Raw genomic sequence first — 22252 nt, forward strand, 5'->3', positions numbered from 1 at the left:
TGATCAAGTATTCATTGATTACATGAGAATGAAGCTTCTTTTCTCTGGTGGATATGATACCTTCGGTCTCTAAAACTACCCTTCCTTCATCATATAAGGATGGAAGCATTGTTTGGGTTGATTGATGGTCTCCCAGTTCCCTTTTAAGGCAGGATACATGAAAGACATTGTGAAGATGACTTTTATTTGGAAGGCTTAAACTATATACAAATTGGTTGATCTTTTTGTTTATCTTCTATGGTCCATATAACTTTGGTGCCAATTTATTGTTTCCTTTTTGTTTCAAGGATAATTATTTGTATGGCTAGCGCTTGACAAATACCCACTATCATGTTGGCATTTTGGCACTGGTGTGGCCCTATGGTTCAGGTGTTGTCCTTGATGGCAACTCACTTTGGTGTCAGACTTCAGTTCAGGCGCTCATAATGAAGGAGATCTTGTATATGCAGGTTCACCTTGCCGAATATGCGTATACACGCGGGTTATACATTCAGAAGTCACGTATGCGTATACACACACTTTTATGCACAAAAAAGCGCGTACATGGTGGGAAACTTATTTTTGGTCCATGGTTGTTAGTCCTTAGAATTTGAACCTATGGTTTTGGACTAAGGTATCTCGTCAGAAGTGTTGACCCCAGGTTTTGGGCCCTTGGTATTGGTTTATTATGGTTTTGGATCATGGTATTGTGGAAGGCCTAAAACTATAAATGAGGAAGGAGATCATGTGAAAAGGTATTATCTGAATTATTATTGAACATCTGATAATGTACGAGATCTGAATTATTGGTGATTAGCATTGTGAAGCAGATCTGGATTTGAATGAAGGAGGAACCTTAGCGAAAAGAAGGATAAGTTCTATTGATGGGTCATAATCTCTTGGCTTGAATGATAATATCTTTGCATGATTTTGATCTGTTATATCTGGCACATGCGTGATCTATAAATCTGATAATATGGGTTAATCAGTGCCTGAATACTTGAAAGAGTGAATTATGTTTGTAGATCTGTACACAGGTTCAGTTCAGCTAAGGCGCGTATATACTCAGGTCCAATGAAGGAAAACAACATATATGCAGGTTGTTCCATACGCAGAAGTGTATGCATGCAGGTTTCAGGCCATTAAAGTAGCGTATACATTTTGAATTGTGTTTTTGTTGCTTTTGTTTATTGCTGTAGTGTTCTGGGTTCAGTTTTGGTGTGTGGTACTGTTACTGTGATGTGGGTACAGTCGTCAGAGAGGTGTTTATGTTGATTTACTTTTGATTGGTGAAAAGGTGATTGGTTGATGCATAAATTCTTGATGGTTGATTGATGTTATTTGTGGATCTAGTCTAAAATTTTATGAAACGTGGTCCCTGAAAGAAAGATAAGGTTGTAGCCTTCTGTAGGCCAGTACCTATGTACTAGTATCTTGGCTAGTGCAAGAGCTAAGGGGGTTGTAGCTCCCTTCCAGGAGAAGATGGAAAACGAGAGAGAGTTGTAGCTCTCTGTAGGTTGCAGCCTGCGTACTGGTAAAAGGACTGCACCAATACATTTGTAAAAAGAAGTTTCTAATTAAAGAAAAGATAGAGACGAATTGTAGGAGGTGGTTTTCACCCACATTGGGTTTCCACCTTATATCTTGTGTTCTTGTGTGTGATTGTCTTTCTGCTCTGCTTTACTGTTTCTGGTTACTGGTTATTTGCTTCTGAATCATAGATTAACAATCAAAATCAAAAAGATAAAGTAAATTAAAATTTTGCATTATATATGCGGGTTTTCTTCTGCATTATTACGTATATACGCGGGTTTAATTAACTGAAGTAGCGTATAACAGTTGATTTTGAGAAAGGAATATTTGACTTAATAATACTGATTCACCCCCCTCTCTCAGTATTATTTCCAACAATTGGTATCAGAGTAGGTCCTTCAGAAGAAGCTTGATCACTTGAAGGAAGATCATTCATCATGAGCAACTACGAGAGGGAAGCATCAATCAGGCCACCGATTTTTGATGGGACAAACTTCGTTTATTGGAAGGTAAGAGTTACTGCCTATCTTCAATCTCTTGGTACAGAAGTCTGGGATATCATAGATACAAGGTATACTTTTCCATCAACAACTCCTACAGATCCGGCTGAAAAGAAGAAATATGAAACAAATGCAAAGGTGGTCAATACTCTATTAGGATGCCTATCTCAATTAGAATTTGTTAAGGTAATGCAGTTTAAATCTACAAAAGAGATATGGGACAAGATTGTTCTGAGCTATGAAGGAGATGATCAGGTAAAACGAGCAAAACTTCAAACCCTCAGGATTCAGTATGAAAATATCAGGATGTATAATGATGAAAGTGTGGTTAACTATTTTCTTCGTGTAGATGAGATTGTTAATTGTATGAAAAATTTGGGTGAAGAAATAAAAGAGGTTGTTGTGGTTGAAAAAGCTATAAGATCTTTGTCCCCTAGGTTTGAATCTAAAGTTTCTGCAATAGAAGAAAAAGAGAATCTACAAAGCCTTAAAATGTCATAGCTGTATGGAATTCTAACTGCTTATGAAATGAGGAAAGGAGGTCCATCAGACAGGAGAGAAGCTGCCTTCAAGGCTTCAGGCAAAGGCGAGTACTATGAGTCAGAACACGTGTCAGAAGAAGAAGAAGAATCAAATTTTGTCAGAAATCTTCAATGGGGTACTGGGTGGTTCTGAGGTAAGTTACCTTTCAAATGCTTTGCTTGTGGAAGAGTCGGTCACTATGCTACCAAATGTCCTCACAAGGATAAGATTGACAAAGGGAAGGAACCTGTTAGATGGAACAAGAAATAGAATGCAAATAAGAAAAGCTATTACACTCATGAAGATAGTGATGGACTTTGAAATAGTGACGAAGATGAACGAGGTAATAAGTATAAACTTTAATGGCTTTTGAAGATGATGACTACATGGATGCTATAGATGTAGAAGGTTTTTATAAAGAGATATCTAATCTCAAAATTTGCTTAGAAGAGAAAAATCCGATTATCGATTCTCTGCAATGTCAACTAGCTGAAAGGGAAAAACATCTTGAAAATTTGGAATGTGAAATTGTTGGTCTTAAAAAGGAGATTGAGAAAACAAAAGCTATTAATATTAGATTTGTTAAAGGATCTGAAACTATGGATGATATTATCAATGTGTAGCGTTCTCCTCTAATTGAGACAAGTCTGGGATATAATGAAGAAACATCTCAAGGATCCATCTCCAAAAGTTATCTTGATGTAACAAGGAGGAGCGAGCAAAGGCCTAATTGAAATCATCAAGTATATCAAGGATAGTTTACCTCAAGAACGAACAAAGACTATCAAGAAAATCAGGGGCAAGCTACCTTAAGGATAAATAGAAGCTACAATCAACCTCAGGTAAAATCTTACCAATTTCCCTCAAGAATGGATGTCAGTAGAAACTACAATCGGTTGGATGATAGATTTAATAATCGTATGAGTTTCTTCAATGGCCAATGCTTCTCTTGTCATAACTTTGGTCACAAAGCAGCCCAATGTGTTTCCCATAAGACAATCATGACTAGAGAAGCTCAAAAACAAATGAATATGACTGGGATCACGAAAATGACTTATAACAACTTTTCAGCCCTTGAAAATGAAGTTGAATGTTCTATTTGTAATAACTTTGGTCATGAAGATTCTGAATGCAGGAGAAGGTTTTGGAAAACAACTCAGAAGGAACAAACCTCAAGTGCCAGAACATGGAGAATGAAGGAACCACAACCAGAAAGATGTGGGATAGCCTTTTATGCAGAAGGACAAGAAAATCTATGGTATATCCACAACAGATGTTCGAAGCATATGACAGGTGATAAATAAAAACTTGAATCATATACTACATTAGAAAAGGGAAAGAAGGTTTCGTTTGGAAACGATACCCCTACAGCCATAAAAGGAAAAGGCACTGCTTAGTTGAAAGAAAAGGTCAAGGCTGGAAGTGTTTTGTATGTTGATGGCTTGAAACATAATCTACTGAGTGTTAGTCAGATGTGTGATCAAGGAACCGAGGTAATATTTTGATCAACTGGATGTAGTGTTCGTGATTTTGATAGAGGAGAAACAGTGATCAAAGGCAGAAGAACTCCAAATAATCTATACATATTTGAAGAAGGACAACGACAATGCTATTTAAGCAAGGATGTGTTGTGACCACCAACAACCCCCCTCCTTCTTTAGTATTAGCAATAACACTAAAGAAGTGGGGACCCATAGTAAAAAATTCAAAAAATTTTTATAAATATTTTTGTATTATACTCCTCAAAAAATACATCGCACGGAGAAGAGTGAAACATTTATTTATGAGCACAATAAAAACTGCGAAGAAGCGATGTGAAATTCATCGCATCGCATACATTAAGAAGCGCCCATAAATGAAAATCTTAAGAAATATCCAATGGCCGATATGCGACATCGCATATCGCAACATCGCATAAACAACACACAATAACTTAACAAATTGCAACGATAGATGCGATCTGTGATCTTGCGATAAATGCGATCTGTGATCTTGCGATAAATGCGATCTGCGATCCTACGATCTGTGTGATTCTGCACTAAACTGATAAGGAAACTCCGTGATGACACATCTTGATAATGCGATCCGCGATGCTGCGGTGCGAGTCGCAGAAATCACCCATCTCAAATTTTCCTCGGCTCAGCATTCAAGAAAAGATGTCCCTAAACCAAAAATTGGGTGCGCGCCTTAAAGGAAATTAATGAATGTACACCAAAGTATTCATGAAGGATAGTTTTGTGTTTTTCAAAGAGTCAGTTCACTGTGGGTGTCATGATTTTATACATTCGTAGAGCTTAAAGCTTTCGTGTCAAAATTTATTATCATTACTCTTTTCCTTTGCGTGAACTACAGGAATAAAAAACAGGAAACAACATAAAGAAATGTGCAGGAAACATATAAGGAAAAAGGGTAAATGCCAATGCTCGGAGAACAAAGAAGAGATGCCCTCATAAACAGATATTGCATGCAACCGAAACGCAAATTTCAGAGTATTACTGAACAGATGCTGATATCAATAGGCGATTCGACACTCAAGGTCAAAAGCTCACAAAAGCAGCATGTTTACAAAATTCTAAAGCTTATGCCCGGTAAAGGAAAAGCGCTAAAGGCGGAAAACGCACCAGAAAGGCCCGAATCAAAGAACGAAGGCAGTTTTTGATGTGCGATTAGCACCTAGCGCTAATCGCGCATCACTAAGAAAATTGTTCAGAAAGTAAAGTCCCTAACTTGCTTAGTCATCCATGAGTCTAGAAACCGAGATAGCAAAAGCAGAGGTAGTTTAAGAGGAATTTGGGTTGTTACCAAGTATATACGCAGTAAATTCGCCCAGCCAGAAGATGATTCCCAAAAATATCTTCTAGTTTACTAAAAAGTGGTGCCAGCGCTTGCCATTTCTATTTTCGTAGCTCAAGCAAAAGCAGAAGACAACCAGCCGACTCTTCCCAGGCAAATGTTGCATGCTCGCAACACTAAGGAGAAAATGCATAAATAGTTAGAAATTAGATTCAATTTTTAGAAATAAGTTTTCTTAGATAAAGGGCGGTCATTTAAACCATATCCTAAATTTATGTAATTAAGTTATTTAGTTAGTAGTATTTAAACCCTTCTCAGGAATTTAGAGAAGGGTCCATAAATTTGTCAAAAACTTGTCCTCAGAACATGCACTTTTGCACCCTCAGAGGAGGTTTTGATGAATGAATGGATCAAGGTTTATTAATGTTTGCATTTGATATCTGCTACTGATGCTTCACTTCTGTACTCTTGGTAGATATTAGAACAAGGAGAGATAAATCATTGTTGCTTGAAGCCTATGAGTAGGACCAGTCATAAATGGTACTTTTATCTCTTGGCCATTTCTGCTGATATCCTTAAAGTGATATACAGTTTTTAGTTTTTTATATGTTATTGCATGAATGTTTGAGTTACCATTCGGCACTTTTGTACGGTGGAGTCATTTATTTATGTTTGATATATGAATAACGCATTATGTGATATGCTGTTCACAACTGTTTTGCCTAAATTTTTATGCAAAGTGGTTCATCTTAATTGATTTCCATTCTTATGATACCTGAATGATCTTTATTACCAGTTATTATTTGAAATCTCTTTAGATCGCATAATAGAAGAAATACATCCAAGGTTAGCATAGATTAGATGTGCTGTTTTCATTAGATTACAATAGCATAGAATTAGATTAAAGTAGCTTAGATTAGAACCCTTAGATCGGCATCATCCAACTCTGCACACACACACACCCTTAGATTGGGAAACTGGTCCCATTATCCCTAGTTGGACCCGCTAGACCGAACGGATAAGGAGCTACCAACCAAGGTCCGCACTGGGTAGGTAATCCCCCTTGTTGTCGACCTGATTTTCGGGGCTTCAACAGGATGATGAACACTGGTTATGGCACCGGAGGTTGGGGCATCTAAGATTTTCACAAATAAGGAAAGCATACAAATACTAGGCAGTTCGTGGTATTCCAGATATCAAAATTCCAGACAACACCATATGAAAATCATGTCAGTTTGGTAAGGAAACTAGAACTAACTTTCCTGAGAAGGAAGGATCAGCTAGCAGGCCTCTTGAGCTAGTCCATACAGATGTATGTGGTCCATTTAGGACAAGGTCACCTCGAGGAGAAGAATACCTTATATTATTCATTGATGACTTCTCCAGGTTTGTTTGGTTAGGACTTATGAAGCACAAAGACGAAGCATTCGAAAAATTCAAATCCTTCAAAGCCTTGGCTGAAAATGAATCAGATTACAAAATTAAGTGCCTCAGGTCCGACAGAGGTGGGGAATTTACCTCAAATGAATTTTTTGATTTATGTGAAGAACATGGAATAAGAAGGGAATTCTCTACGGCTAGGACTCCTCAGCAAAATGGAGTGGTGGAAAGGATGAAAAGAACAGTCCAACAAATGGCTCGTGCTATGCTTGATGAGTTTGGAACTCCCGCAACCTTCTAGGGTGAAGCTACATATGCTGCGGTTGTTATTTTCAACAAAAGAAATGTCCGAGTGAACAACACTCAAACTCCTCATGAGCTCTGGTATGGTGAGACTCCTTTGGTAAAGAATTTCAAAATTTTTGGGAGCAAATGCTATATTAAGAATACTGATGAGCAGCTTGGCAAACTTGAACCTAGAGTAGATGAAGGCATTCTCCTTAGTTATTCTCCCTACAGCAAAGCATATAAGTGTTACAATAAAAGACATGGAAGAATTGTAGACAACATTGATGTAGTGGTTGATGAAAAAGGATACATCCCTAGGCAAGTGAATCATGAAAATATCGATGAGGATGAAGACTACTCTCCAAATCAGACAAATGATGAAGAAGAACCCCAAGAGGCACCAGAGGAATAGATAAGGATAGAAGAAAATACTCCATCTAGGTACGTTCAGAAGAATCATCCAAAATCTCAAATTTTGGGGCAGAAAGAAGCACGTATACAAATAAGAAGAACAATAGCAGAAGCTTCAAGCTATTTGGCATTGCTCTCTTCCACTGAATCACAAAATGTAAAAGAAGCATGCAAAGATGAGTGTTGGGTTAAGGAAATGGATGAAGAGCTTGAGTAGATCGAAAAGAATAACACTTGGGAATTGGTTCCTAGACCAAAAGACAAAAATGTCATAGGAACACAATGGATCTTCAAAAATAAGTTGAATGAAAATGGGGAAGTGATTAGAAACAAGGCCAGACTTGTTTGTAAAGGGTATGCTCAACAGGAAGGAATAGACTTTGAAGAAACTTTTGCTCCCGTTGCTAGACTTGAGGCCATCAGAATGTTCCTTGCTCTCTCTAGCTTCCAGAAGTTCAAAGTATTTCAAATGGACATAAAATCAGCCTTTCTAAATGGAGACTTAGAAGAAGAAGTGTACATAGAGCAACCAGATGGCTTTATCCTTGGGAATGATCCAAATATTGTATGCAGACGTAAAAAGGCTCTCTATGGGCTTAAACAAGCTCCAAGGGCTTGGTACTACCGCTTGGAAAAATACCTTCATCAACAAGGTTTTTCAAAAGGATCAGCAGATAGCAATCTTTAGATAAAAATTGAAAATGACAAATTGCTAATACTTGTTGTGTATGTAGATGATATTATCTTTGGCAGCAACGAAGAAGCTATGAGTGAAAGCTTTTCCTTGGTGATGTAGAAAGAATTCGAAATGTCTTTGATTGGAGAACTGACATACTTTCTTGGATTGCAAATCCAACAAAATGAGGGTGGTATCTTCTTGTCTCAAACCAAGTACCTCAAGCAGATTCTGAAGAAATATGGCATGGATGATTCGAAACTAGTATGTACCCCTATGGTTATAGGATGCAGTCTAAGTGAAAATGATGAATCAGTAGCAGTACATCAACCAACCTATAGATCGATGATTGGAAGTCTACTTTATTTGATAGGCACATGACCAAACATCATGCATGCAGTGGGAATAGTTGGAAGATTTCAGGCAAATCCAAAGGAAACTCATCTTCAGGCAGTCTGGAGAATCTTCAAGTACCTTCAAGGAACTCAAAACTATGGCTTATGGTATCCTAGAGATACATATCTCACACTTCATGCTTACACAGATGCAGATTAGGCTGGAAGCGTGGATGACAGGAAGAGCACAAGTGGTGGTGCATTCTTTATGGATTCCAGATTAGTATCTTGGTTCAGCAAGAAACAGAGTTCGATTGCTTTATCTACAGCTAAAGCGGAATATGTGGCTGCTGCATCTTGCTGCACTTAACTTCTTTGGATGATGCAAACCTTGCAGGATTTTCCAATCACTTGTACTCCACCTGTCTCTATCTTATGTGATAATATGAGTGCAATAAGCATTTCAAAGAATCCTATCATGCATTCAAAGACCAAGCACATACCTATCAAATATCACTTTCTTCGGGAACAAGTGCTTGAGCAAAAAGTCAAGTTGGAGTATGTTCCGTCTAAGGAACAAGTTGCTGATATACTCACCAAACCACTGCCCAGGGAAACTTTTGAATATCTCAGACAGAGGCTGGGAGTAGTTGATGCTTCATCCTGTTGTTGAAGCTTGTCTGTTTCAGAGAAAAGATGGTGTACGCGAGTTGGATGAGGGGCATCCACGTACATATGCCGATTTATGCAGGTGCAGTCGCATATATGGAGTTCTAAAGAAAATCAGCAAGGACAGACTCTGGTTGGAGAGAGTCTGATATGGGTCTGTTAGAGACTATCAGGCACATGTTCAGGGGGAGAAAATAATCTTCTAATAATGCATTGTTGGCATTACCTTAGAAGCTCTTGGTTCTAGTACTCAAGCTGTTTTTGGTTCAGGTGGATCAACTGTAGAAAGGAGAACATAAGGAGAACATGGTTGCTGATATATACAGTGATTATCAGATGCTGCTGATAGTAGTTATTGGTGATTTGCATAGTCTTGATATTTCATCTCTATTTCATGTATACCTTTTTTTTTATCAAGGTCATGTAATGGCCTATTTTGGTTTCTCCACTATGCTTGGGATGATTGATGCAATGTGATTGGTTGTCATATGTAAATTTCTGATGTATCTCCACTTGGTTGGGTGATGGTTGTATGTATCGAGTCTTGTGGTGATAGGAAGGTCTTTTATGATAAGTCATGGTTCCTCTTGAAAAACACCTTTTTGCAGATCTTGCCTTCAGTCAGGGGGATTATGTTCAGCAGAGCAGAGATATTAGCATGTACTAAGGGGGAGCACATCCCTTTGCCCTTGATGACAAAGGGGGAGAATGACTTTGAGGATCTTGGGGTTGCCATCAAGTCCAAAGGGGGATATTATTGGAATTTTGGCACAAGTGTGGCCCTATGGTTCATGTGTTGTCCTTGATGGCAACTCACTTTGGTGTCAGACCTCAGTTCAGGTGCTCAGAATGAAGGAAATCTTGTATACACAGGTTCACCTTGCCGAAGATGCGTATACACGCGGGTTATACATTTAGAAGTCGCGTATGCGTATACACGCACTTTTATGCACAAAAAAGCGCGTACATGGTGGGAAACTTATTTTTGGTCCATCGTTGTTAGTCCTTGGAATTTGAACCTATGGTTTTGGACCAAGGTACCTCGTCAGAAGTGTTGACCCCAGGTTTAGGGCCCTTGGTATTGGTTTATTATGGTTTTGGACCGTGGTATTATGGAAGGCCTAAAACTATAAAAGAGGAAGGAGATCATGTGACAAGGTATCATCCGAATTATTATTGAACATCTGATAATGTACGAGATCTTAATTATTGGTGATTAGCATTGTGAAGCAGATCTGGATCTGAATGAAGGAGGAACCTTAGTTAAAAGAAGGATAAGTTCTATTGATGGGTCATAATCTCTTGGCTTGAATGATAATATCTTTGCATGATTTTGATCTGTTATATCTGGCACATGCATGATCTATAAATCTGATAATCTGGGTTAATTAGTGCCTGAATACTTGAAAGAGTGAATTATGTTTGTAGATCTGTACGCAGGTTCAGTTTAGCTAAGGCACGTATATACGCAGGTTCAGTGAAGGAAAACAGCGTATACGAAGGTTGTTCCATACACAGAAGCGTATGCACACATGTTTTAGGCCATTAAAGTAGCGTATACATTTTGAATTGTGTTTTTGCTGCTTCTGTTTATTGCTGCAGTGTTTTGGGTTCAGTTTTGGTGTGTGGTACTGTTACTGTGATCTAGGTACAATCATCAGAGAGGTGTTTATGTTGATTTAGTTTTGATTGGTGAAAAGGTGATTGGTTGATGCAGAAATTCTTGATGGTTGATTGATGTTATTTGTGGATCCAGTCTGAAAATTTATGAAACATGGTCCCTGAAAGAAAGAGAAGGTTGTAGCCTTCTGTAGGCCAGCACCTACGTACTAGTATCTTGGCTAGTGCAAGAGCTAAGGGGGTTGTATCTCCCTTCCAGGAGAAGCTGGAAAACGAGAGAGAGTTGTAGCTCTCTACAGGTTGCAGCCTGTGTACTGGTAAAAGGACAGCACCAGTACATTTGTAAAAAGAAGTTTCTAATTAAAGAAAAGATAGAGACAAATTGCAACAGGTGGTTTTCACCCACATTGGGTTTCCACCTTATATCTTGTGTTCTTGTGTGCGATTGTCTTTCTGCTCTGCTTTACTGTTTCTGGTTACTGGTTATTTGCTTCTGAATCACAGATTAACAATCAACATCAGAAAGATAAAGTAAATTATAAGTTTGCATTATATACGCGGGTTTTCTTCTGCATTATTGCGTATATATGCCAGTTTAATTAACTGAAGTAGCGTATAGCAGTTGATTTTGAAAACGGAATATTTGACTTAATAATATTGATTCACCCCCCCTCTAAGTATTATTTCCAACATATCCAACTTCAAATTCTCTCTCGATTTTGTTTCGGTCAACCTGTTTCTTCATATAGTTTCTTGCATTATTTAAATTTTCTTTTAGGGTTTGGAAGATTTTTTGGATTTCTTTTTGTTGGTTTTTAACAAGAAGTAGATTTTTCTGGATGGTAGCTAGATCCATCCATTTTCGAGGTTCGTACCCATACAAAGCTTGTAATGGAGTCATTTTTTCTGATGTATGATAAGTAAAATTACACCACCATTTAGCTCGATGAAACCATTGAGCTGACTTATTTTGTTTTTCTGTAGTGTAACAATGTAGTTAGGCTTCCAAACATTTATTCGAAACCTTCGTTTTTCCATATGTTTAAGGGTGGTAAGAGGAACTCATATTTGGGTAGGTTCCTATATGGTTGAACAATTCATTCCAAATATTACCCTTAAATTTAGCATCTCTATCACTCACAATGAATTTTGGAAAAGCGTGTAATTTATAAATATTTTTGCAAAATATTTTAGTGATTTGTTTAGCTAAGTCTAATTTATTCATTGCAATAAAGTGAGCATACGTGGTGAGTATATCAACTACTATGAAAATCTTATCCTTTCCTTCAGATACATGTAATCCATCAATAAATTCCATTGATATTTCTTCCCATTTCTAATTTGCAATGTTTAAGGGGTGAAGTAATCCAGGTGTCGTAATATTTTCACTTTTATTTCTTTGACATTTGTAGCATTATGCTACATATTTCTAAATATCATGACTCATCCCCTTCTAGAAGAATGATTTCCTTGCATTATAGTAAGTTTTAAAGAGTCATACATGTTCGACTGACAGTGAATCATGTGACTCCTTGAGTACCTTGGATTTAAACTTGGAGTTTGAATTCATATAGATGATTCCTTTTTACCATTGAATATCATTCTTCTATTCAAATTTGGAGTTGTATAGAATGTTATTTATTATTGCAGTTATTTCTGGATCCTTGGCATACTCACTTCGAATCTCATTAAGCCATTTAGGAATAACAACTGAGACTGCAAGTAATTTTGGTTCTTTGTCCTTCCTAGATAAGGAATCCGCTATTGCATTGTCCTTTCCCCTTTTATGTAGTATCTGCGTATCAAAGGAAACAATTTTTTTAATACATTTTTGTTGTTCCTCAGAAAGTGTTTTTGTTGAAGGAGGCGCTAGAGACTGTTATGGTTTGTTCAAATGGAAAAATTACTTCCCAAAAGATATTGTCTCCACTTAACTAGTGTGTGCATACTAGAGAGCATTTCCTTGTTGTGTGTGGACTTAAGACATTCTCTTTTATTGAGCTTCCTGCTTTCAAAAGCTATTGGATGCCCCACTTGCATTAACACTGCACCTATACCGAAATTGGAAGCATCACACTCAATGATAATGGGATAGAGAAATATGGACTTGCCAATACCAGGGCATTAGACATAACTTCCTTTAGTTCTTCACATCACCTTCCTACTTCCCCATTCCATTGAAATGAGTTCTTTTTTAAAATGTTTGTTAGAGGTGAAATTATATGTGCATAATTTTTAATAAATCTTCGGTAATATCTAGTCAATCCTAAGAAACCCCTTAGCTTGGATATATTAATTGGTTTGTTCCATTCCTTTATAGATTTTATTTTATTAGGGTCCACTTTCACTCCTTCATGGGATATTATGTGTTCGAGATATTCTACTTCTTCCTTCCCAAAGGTGCATTTGGATTTCTTGGCATAGAACTGGTGCTATTTCATTAGTGTAAGAACTTTGTTGAAATGTTGTAGGTGAGCCTTCCAAGTTTTACTGTAAATTAAAATATCATCAATGAATAATAATACAAACTTCCTAAGATATGGACAGAATAACTCATTCATAGTGGCTTGGAATGTTGTTGGTGCATTGGTTAACCCAAAGGATTTACTTTAAATTCGTAGTGACCTTTGTGTGTTCGGAACACAGTTTTTGGTATGTCTTCTAACCTGATTCTAATTTGGTAATAGCCCGGCCTTGTGTCCAATTTTCAGAAGTATTTTGTGCCATATAGTTCATCCAAAATTTCGTCAATAGAGGGAATTGGGAATTTGTTTTTAATCATTATTTTGTTTAATCCTCCATAATCAATGCATAGCTTGAATGGTCCATCCTTCTTCCTTAACAATTCAACTGGAGCAGTGTACGAACTCTTAGGTACGAACTTTTACGTTTTGATATTATCCCAAATTTTAAAAGGTCTTCGATTAATATCTCAATTTTAGTCTTTTGGTGATGTGGATATCTATACAGCTTGATGTTGATGGGGTTTGATTCTGATTTGACTTCTATTGTATGCTTGATTTCCCTATTAGGAGGAATTTCCATGGGTAGGTCTTGGAATAATTTTTCATGATTTTGAATTATACCTTGCACTTCTAGTGACTCTTCATTGATCATGTTTGCAGATAAAATTTCTAATTGGTGACATTGTACTAGATAAGCCGGTGCTCATTTTCAAATCATCTTCATCATCTAGGATGATGAAATGATTTGATTCTCTCGTGCTTGGAATCTGTATAACTTGTACCTCCACCTTTCCCAATTAAAGCTATGAACTACTCTTGATGGTTGCCAGAGTAAGTGCCTAGGGTTCATAGCCATTGGATACCTAAGACCACATCTACTCCTCCTAATGGTCTAATGAAGAATGGGGATTCTAAATTAAAACCTTGAATCTACAGTTTGACTTTATGGCATTTCCCTAACTTTCCAATCTTCTTACCGTTGGCTACCATCACCTTCATGTTGGGCAAGGGGAATGAGAAAATTTTGAGTCTCTTTTCCATGGTTGCATATAAAAAGTTGTGGGTGCTACCAGAGTCAATCAGAACCACTACATTGTTCTTCTTTATATATCCTTTTAATTTTAAAGACTGGGGTTGTTATATACCTGTAACAGATGATAGTGACACTTGTAGAATAATTCTGTCATCTAATTCTAGAGAAAATTCTAGGGGACCTTCTATTCCTTCTATGCTTGATTCATCATTGTTTGAATAATTAGTTTCTTCACAGTTATATAGGTTCTTTGACTATTTTCCTTTACCACACCTACATTTAGGGCCCCACTTCTCGCCACAACATTTGCACTTGCCCTCTTATATCCCTTTCATTTCCAAGTTAGACTTTTCTCCTTCACGAACATGTGGTGGAACATATCTTGCATTATCTGTATCCACAGAATGGGGAATTATTTGTCTCAAATATACTTTCTATAGTTTTGACCACAATATTTTTTCAAATTTCCTTTCAACATATTTTTCTTTTTGTCTTGCAACTTCTATCGACGTAATGTCATGAAGCTCAAGTTATACTTGTAGATGAGTTTTAAGTCCAAAAATGTATGATTGAATTAGACGAGATTCTGATAACCCAGGTACTCGTGTTTCTAAGGTTTCCCATTCTCGAGTGTGTTCATCCACATCCCCTTTGTATTGCAATCTGATGAGTGTTGAAAATAATTGTTCTTCCTTCACACCTTGGAATCTTTTAAAGAACACATCCTTAAATTTTCTCCAACTGATAGCAAGTGTCATGTTCTTCCAACACATATACCAATTATATGATTCATCTTCCATTTTCTTGGAAGCGTGCCTAATCTTTTCATCATCATTGTTGATGAGCAATAGTATTATAGCAAGAATGATGCAACCCCTGGGGCTACCAACTTTACTTTATCAACCTGGGGTTCGTACAAACTTGGAGGTGACAGTGCTGTATAAACATGAAGACGTGATGGGTTGATTGTTTATCGCTGCTGCGCTGGTGATAGACCACTATGGTTTCAAAAACCAACCTCCTATTGATTTAGAAGAAGGATGATTACTAATGAGGAAAGGATAATTTTTCACTCCTTAGGAGTATTGAAATAATGCCTATTGCAGTAAGGAAAGACTAAAATCAAATGCTTTAAACACACCACTCATTTGACTAATTGATAAGATATTTTGCTTCAAAATAATTCTAGGTTAACATGTGTGTAATCCTAACTATCTTAGGCATGCACTCTGAAATAACCAAACATTCTACTTTTGTGCATATGAATGAACAAAATAACTCTTTTTCTTTTTGTCCCTTTTTTGTGAAATTGTGAATGCTACATCTTCTTGTTGATGTGGCAGGTGGGTTAGAGATGGTGGTGTAATGTCGGATGGCTTGGGAGGCAAGTAGGGGTCTTCTCCAATCCTTCAGGATGTTTTTTCCACAAATCAGCCTAAAAACAGGCCACTACAGGTCATCCTACAGGATGTCCTAACGCTTCCTATAGGACCCCCTAATGCTCCTATAGGATCCCTTGTACTCCTACATGATCCAAACGAGAGAAATAGGAGTGATTTGGAAGGTTCTATAGGGCTTAGGGAAGGTGAATGGTTGAATAAATAAGGTAGGGGAGTGGCTAGGTAGTTTTCAGAGCTCAAAAGAGAGTTTGTGAGATGGTTGGGTTTTCTCAACAAACCTGGAAAGTTGTTCTTATGGAATGATGAATTGGTTGAGGGACCTAGTGGCTTTTGGTGATCATGCATGTTTGAGGTTAGGTTAGGATATCTGGTGATGATATCTTGATGCACTATTGAAACTCCTACACCACATTAATCACTAACATTTATCTATGAATCATGTCAAACAACAAATATTTTCAATCAACTTAAGAAAAAAATATTTCACTAGCTAGTTGCCCAGTTCATGCATGGAAATACTTGCAGAATAATGTGAAACACTATGAGATCTAATACAAGGCTAAAGATGTCAAAAATGACAATTGAATCTTATTCTTGAAAACTGAAAAGATTTTGGCCTAAGTAACAAAAAGCTCTAAATTCCATAAGCAATCAAAATTCTATCTTTTTGGGGTTGCATAGGAGTTCTTTCCTCACACCATGGTGCCTAAAGGGGGAAGTGAGGCCAAATCCTCCTGCTATCAACCTTTTTGGTATTCCTTTATCTTCCTAAGCTACTGCTAAAGAAATGCACAAATGGAAGCAAACTAATCAAATTCACAACTACTTGCAATGAGACAATGCTAAAACCAATTCAACCATCAATCTATGAAATTACCTAATCATAAAAGTAGAAGAAGAGGAGCCTTTACTAATACGGTTTGGCCCTAACCCAAGATCTTCAGCCCTTTGAGTTAACTCAGTTCTGGATCAAGGAAATGCTCACTCCCATTATCGTATCAGAAAAATTACATAACAATGTTTTTCCAAAAATTGTGAACTCGAAAATGCTTAGTGCTCTTACATAAAAAATATGCATCGTAATGAGGCTCTAGGCCTCCTAATTTATACAACTATTGTCTCAAATGGCTTCCTTAAATATAGAGAGGCTTGGCTCCCAAACTTAAGATGAACTGTCTCCTAATTGTCACTGGCTCGGCTGCCAATGATCTCCATGACTTGGCTGCATGCAACTCTGAACTAGTATGATTTTATTAAGGAATATTTGAATGAGTGAGGATTAAATGAGGAGGACCTATCTCCTATAATCTCTCCTCCTTGTCTCATTCAATTTTTTCCCTTAACTAGCCAAAATTTCCATGATTTTCTCTCAAAAAACTACAATGGATGAACATTAGACCACTAGACATAACATCTTAATTTTACTCATCTCATTAAGTAGAATATAATTAAAATATGTAAGGAATTATGAGAAGAGTTGATTTTAATAACCTTGGAGGCGTATTAAGGTCCATAAATTTACCCAATGATGGGGCTCATCAATTGTCAATATCGTAAATCTCGAAATATTCTTATGCCTTATTCAACCATGAAACGCTGCATTTTTCATTACCATCAAATTTGGGTAGCTCGATTTTTTCTCTTCATTGATACGTCAATAGTGGTGGAGTGTAAAGAGGGTATTCATTGGTGAATGAATTCCAAAGCTGCTTATTTGAAAAAATCGTGTTACTATTTCCTTGATGGTGCGTGGATGATTTTTTTGGAGAATCCATTTTTTCATGAGAATCTTTTGAGTTTGTTGAATCTGATGAATTTTGATGTTGATTACATCCATCATCTTGGATTAGTTGTTCAGATGTAATATTCATCCTGACACACAAAATTCTCAGCATTAATATTCTCTGATTATGATTAATTTTGGATTTGATATGGTTATGCCCAAGATGTTGTTCTATCTGGTTTGTCATATCCTGAAGCTTCTTGATATAGTCAGAATGTTCGATAAAATTACTCTCGAGATCGACTATTTTTTAGTTGAAATCATCACAGTCGCTAGTAATCCTATTCTCAAGATAAATCAATCTTTTTTTTGAAATCAGTCATTGTCATCGACGACATTGAATGAGTTTGTGGAGGTAAGGTCGATCCGGCATAGTGTTTTGTGTCTTGGGTATAAAAGATCTCATGCATGTCTGGAATCATGATTAGCAGAATACAGGTTGTAGACAACATCGGTGGTTGGGAGATAGCTACGACTGGTGAATAGAGCATGGGATAACACTGGGAAGGGGTTTGCAGCCGTCGAGCAGAATGATAAGCTTTTTGTCGTGGAATAATCCAATCGTTGCTTGGGTGGTAAGGATGGGAAACACATCAGCATGAAACAATGGAAAGGAGGTAGATGTCTGACTGTCGGGACAATGGATGGAGTAATGATATGGAAGGAATAGTGATGACAATGAAGGACGCCTTTCCAGAGGACCACAGGCTCTAATACTAGATGGTACAAACAACTTACAAATTTTGAAAATTTATATTTATTATTATTAGAAAAGATAGAAGTTGATTATAATTTGTGGGAGGCCGATGGCTTTATACTCCTTTAGGTGCCTCTTGGTGAATGGGCACGATGTTTGATCTTTCCCTTTGCCTAATAACTATTAATTAATTTTTTTATATATAACAAATAACAGTACTAATGTATTTACTTGAATAAGATCTTGGTTGGACCCCTACTAGCCATCACGAGCATTTCATCAAATATATCATGAATATGTAATCTACAGGTGTAAATAACATATCTAAGCATAAGAGTCTCATACTTATCTAATATTCGCTATGAGGCATTTATGCATCAACACATTAGTTGCAGTTTCATCAATTAGGTCATAGATACATTGTCCATCCATTTACAAGTAAAAACATCATGAGAACTGTGGGGTCGTTAATATGCCATGATTATTCTCACTTGTGAAGGTTTATTCCACCCATTTCCACCATTCTTCATCATGACATTTATTATAATTTATCATTTAAATCCATTTTATAAATAATTTATGCTCTCATGGATGAATGTTATTTATTCTCTTTTATTTTTAATAAATTGATTATTATGCATTAATTTATCAATGATAGTTCTAATAAGTTGGTTGTAACATCATTCGCCATTTTTAGCCTCCAAAGTAACTTCCAGATTGAAGATTTGATTTTTAAATCAGCCAACTCAGAAATTCGCTGGTTTAAGGAGTGACAGTTTTGCGGTTAAGATTCTGAGCAAATGAAGACGAATTTGGAAAATCCAGAACATGGGTTTTGTCCAGAACGGGCCCAATTATCTTCAAGAAGAACAGTTTGCCCAAATTCGGCTTGTACAGGGAGAAACGCAGGGTTCTTTGAACACGATTTTCTGGGATTTGCTGTTGCGGCCGCCCTCCAAATCTTAACTGCAAAGCCAAAATTCGCCTTGATCTGGTTGATCAATTGGTTAGGATCCATCCAATTCTGTAAAACAAATCATTTTGTAACTATCCATGCTCTGATATTTCTCTATTTAAATGAAACCCAAGATCAGAGACGGGGGGCGGAAGAGGACTGTTTTTGTAATTCTAAGTTTCAGAACTCAGACGATCGAATCTCTTTGGGAATTAGTGTTGTTGTATTATCATTGATGCGTTAATATAAAAGGCTTGGCATTTACTTTCTCCCTGCATCTGAAATAATTTACGGCGGTGCCATTGGAAGCTACGGGCCCGGCTCCAACGGACACTTGCCGCTGTTGTATTATATGGTAAATTGCGTGTGGTTTGTTCATTTCTGTTATTAAGTAATCTGATACATTCTTTATATGTGACATACTATGCCTCATTATAATTGATATCTGAAGTTCTTTCTCTCATGTCTCTGCATTGTGTAAGTGGATCTATTCGAATTGCATTTCTCAGCTATTTCCGTAGCGGAACGTTGGTATGAATGTTACTGTTATCTGATCCATGTGAAATAGTATTTGTGAGGCTTGAGGACAATGTTCCTTCGTTCAGAAATATAGTTATATCATTCAATACTTTCAGATTGCTATATTAATGTAAATCATGTACATGCAGATGATGATTTGCTATTCCATAATTCATTTGTAAATATCGTCTCATAAAGTAAAGTTCATTGGAATTGCTTTTGCCGATTGTTATTTGATTGCGGAATGAGAGTTCAGTTTAACTCACGAGATTTAGTTCTTTTAATTGATGTTTCATTTACTGCTTTCCATTTCGTTTCATGCTGCTTTTTGCCATTCCTTTTTACTTGCATTTACTGCTTTGGTGTGAGAGGAGGATCAAGGCTGTCGTGAGACACAGCAGACGCTATTATGCTCCTAGATCCATGATCCATACTCTAATTCTCTTTTCATCGATTTCTAGAGGACTGAGTCATTGCTACCATATCCTCGATTGATGGCTGTTTGAATGAATGATTTAGTTTAGAACATTTTAGTTTCTCGCTGTCCCAATTAGATTTCTTTTTCAAGCATTCATTTACTTGTGGGTTTTAAGCACTATATTGCAAAACATTACTCTTAAGTAAATAGCCGCCTCAGACAGAGTACACTCTTGAAATAAAAAGTCGTCCCTGGGTTGATAATTAATGTGAGGTAATTAGGAGTTCACAAGACACCTTTTTATCGCTCCACATTTTGGCGCCGTTGCCGGGGAGAGTGTAGTCATTTCTAAAGAGTAGTGTGAATCTGATAGGGAAGAGTTGGATCTTAAAAACGGAAGGTAAGAACCTGCGTACGGAGCATGTAAAAGCCCTGCTCCACTGTCCGCTTTCCTAACAGATTCGTTGTTGCTTTGTTGGGTAGAAATAGATGTTTGAATTTTTGTGTGAATGATTAGGAAAAAGATAGAAATTTTTAAAAAAATGAATCACATGATCTCACACAAGTGGTGATGTAAGCACCACCCATTTCACTAACCGATTGACAGGAACATTTGAAGAAGGAGCCTCGAAGAAACACATGAAGAACATCTTAAACTATGGTAAGAAATGGCTCACGTTTCTACTTTTGAATTTCCTATCAAAGATCTAGGAGGAGTGATACAAATGCACATAATTCCCCCATCTTTACCAAATTTTCATGGTTTAGCAAATGAAGATCCACATACATTTTTGTTTGAGTTTGAAATACTTTGTAGAGGATATGATTATTGTACTAATGATCAAAGATTGAAAGTGTTTCCTCTTACTCTAAAAGGAGCAGCTCTCCGATGGTTCATGAGCCTAGGTGGGAATTGCATCCAAACATGGGAGGACATGAAGAACATATTCTTGAAGAAGTACCAAGACTATTGCAAATCCAATGAAGATATTTTCAGTATGATACAAGGGGAAGATGAAAGTTTGGAGGACTATGTAGATCGATTTCATTATAACCTTCAAAAATCAAAGCATAAGCATTTGGAAAAAGAAATGTTAAAAACACTCCTTCTTAAAGGAATCAAAGATGAATGTTTAGAAACCCTAAATCTGATAGGAAAAGGTGATGTTTTTCAGTTATCATATGATGATGTTTGTGAGTTGTGCATAGGGTATTCAAGAGGAATCTCCAAGGCTGGTAAGAATTTTAGAGATGTTTTTTCTTTGTTCTCCAAATCAGCTACAAGAATAGGAGACATAAGAGCTGAAATCAATGTTTTATTTGAAAGCTCTCTAAATGAAAAATTGAATGTTTTGCAGGTTCATAAAAATGAAGAATTTGATGAAGTGTTTTGTTCTCATGACCGAAAGGAGCATCTCATAGATACTCACTCTTCCTTATCTACGATGGAAGTAGCATATCAAAGAGATGAGGAAGCTGCAACAAGGTCAAAACCACGGAAATCAAGGCCTATAGGTATGGTTCAAAACACTTTTTCTCCATTATCATACTTGCATAATACATTATGGAATGCTAATGTGTTAGGGCAGCCATGTCAATTTCAATATAACCACCTATCTTGTTTACAATTTGGGCATGGTTCATCTTATGATGGCATGACTACTCTCCCTCATCTTGTAGCACAAGCGCATTCTCCATATTCTCCACCAGCTCTTTCACAACACCTTGCTTGCCCATCAAAACCATTCACACAACCCAATCAGCCACATCATCAAAATGCTCCTGCTCAACTAATTTCACACCCTCACCATAATAAACCAGTACAACATGCTTACAATGATGAGCTGGAAAATTTACCCACCCTTCCCACCCATTCTATCTCACATGTGTTATTAGAGAAAACCTACAATGAGATTCAGAATGTTTCAAATGCAAAAATTGTAGAAGCTATGGAAGAAAATGAGGTTTCTTGTAGGATGCATCAACAAACTATTTTAAAAGCTCAAGAACTTCATGATATGATGGCTATGCGAAATCAAGAAAATAAAGGATACATTGAAGATTGGTTTCACTCCATCATTTGTTTGCAACATCACTCTATGCTTCAACAATTTTTGATATCATTTTTTCAAGGGAAGCCACCTTCTCATACCCTAATTTTCATTAATATGCATTTTTCAAATTTGGGTATGTGCATACGTGAAGCCGTGTTTCGAAAATGGCTTCACTGGAAGTACTCATACACGTAGTCATATTCATTTTTCAAATCAAAATAG

The sequence above is a fragment of the Pinus tabuliformis genome, chromosome 8, assembly GCF_031772625.1.
Source record: "Pinus tabuliformis cultivar Carrire ecotype Pingquan chromosome 8, CPIR1, whole genome shotgun sequence".
Lineage (NCBI taxonomy): Eukaryota > Viridiplantae > Streptophyta > Pinopsida > Pinales > Pinaceae > Pinus > Pinus tabuliformis.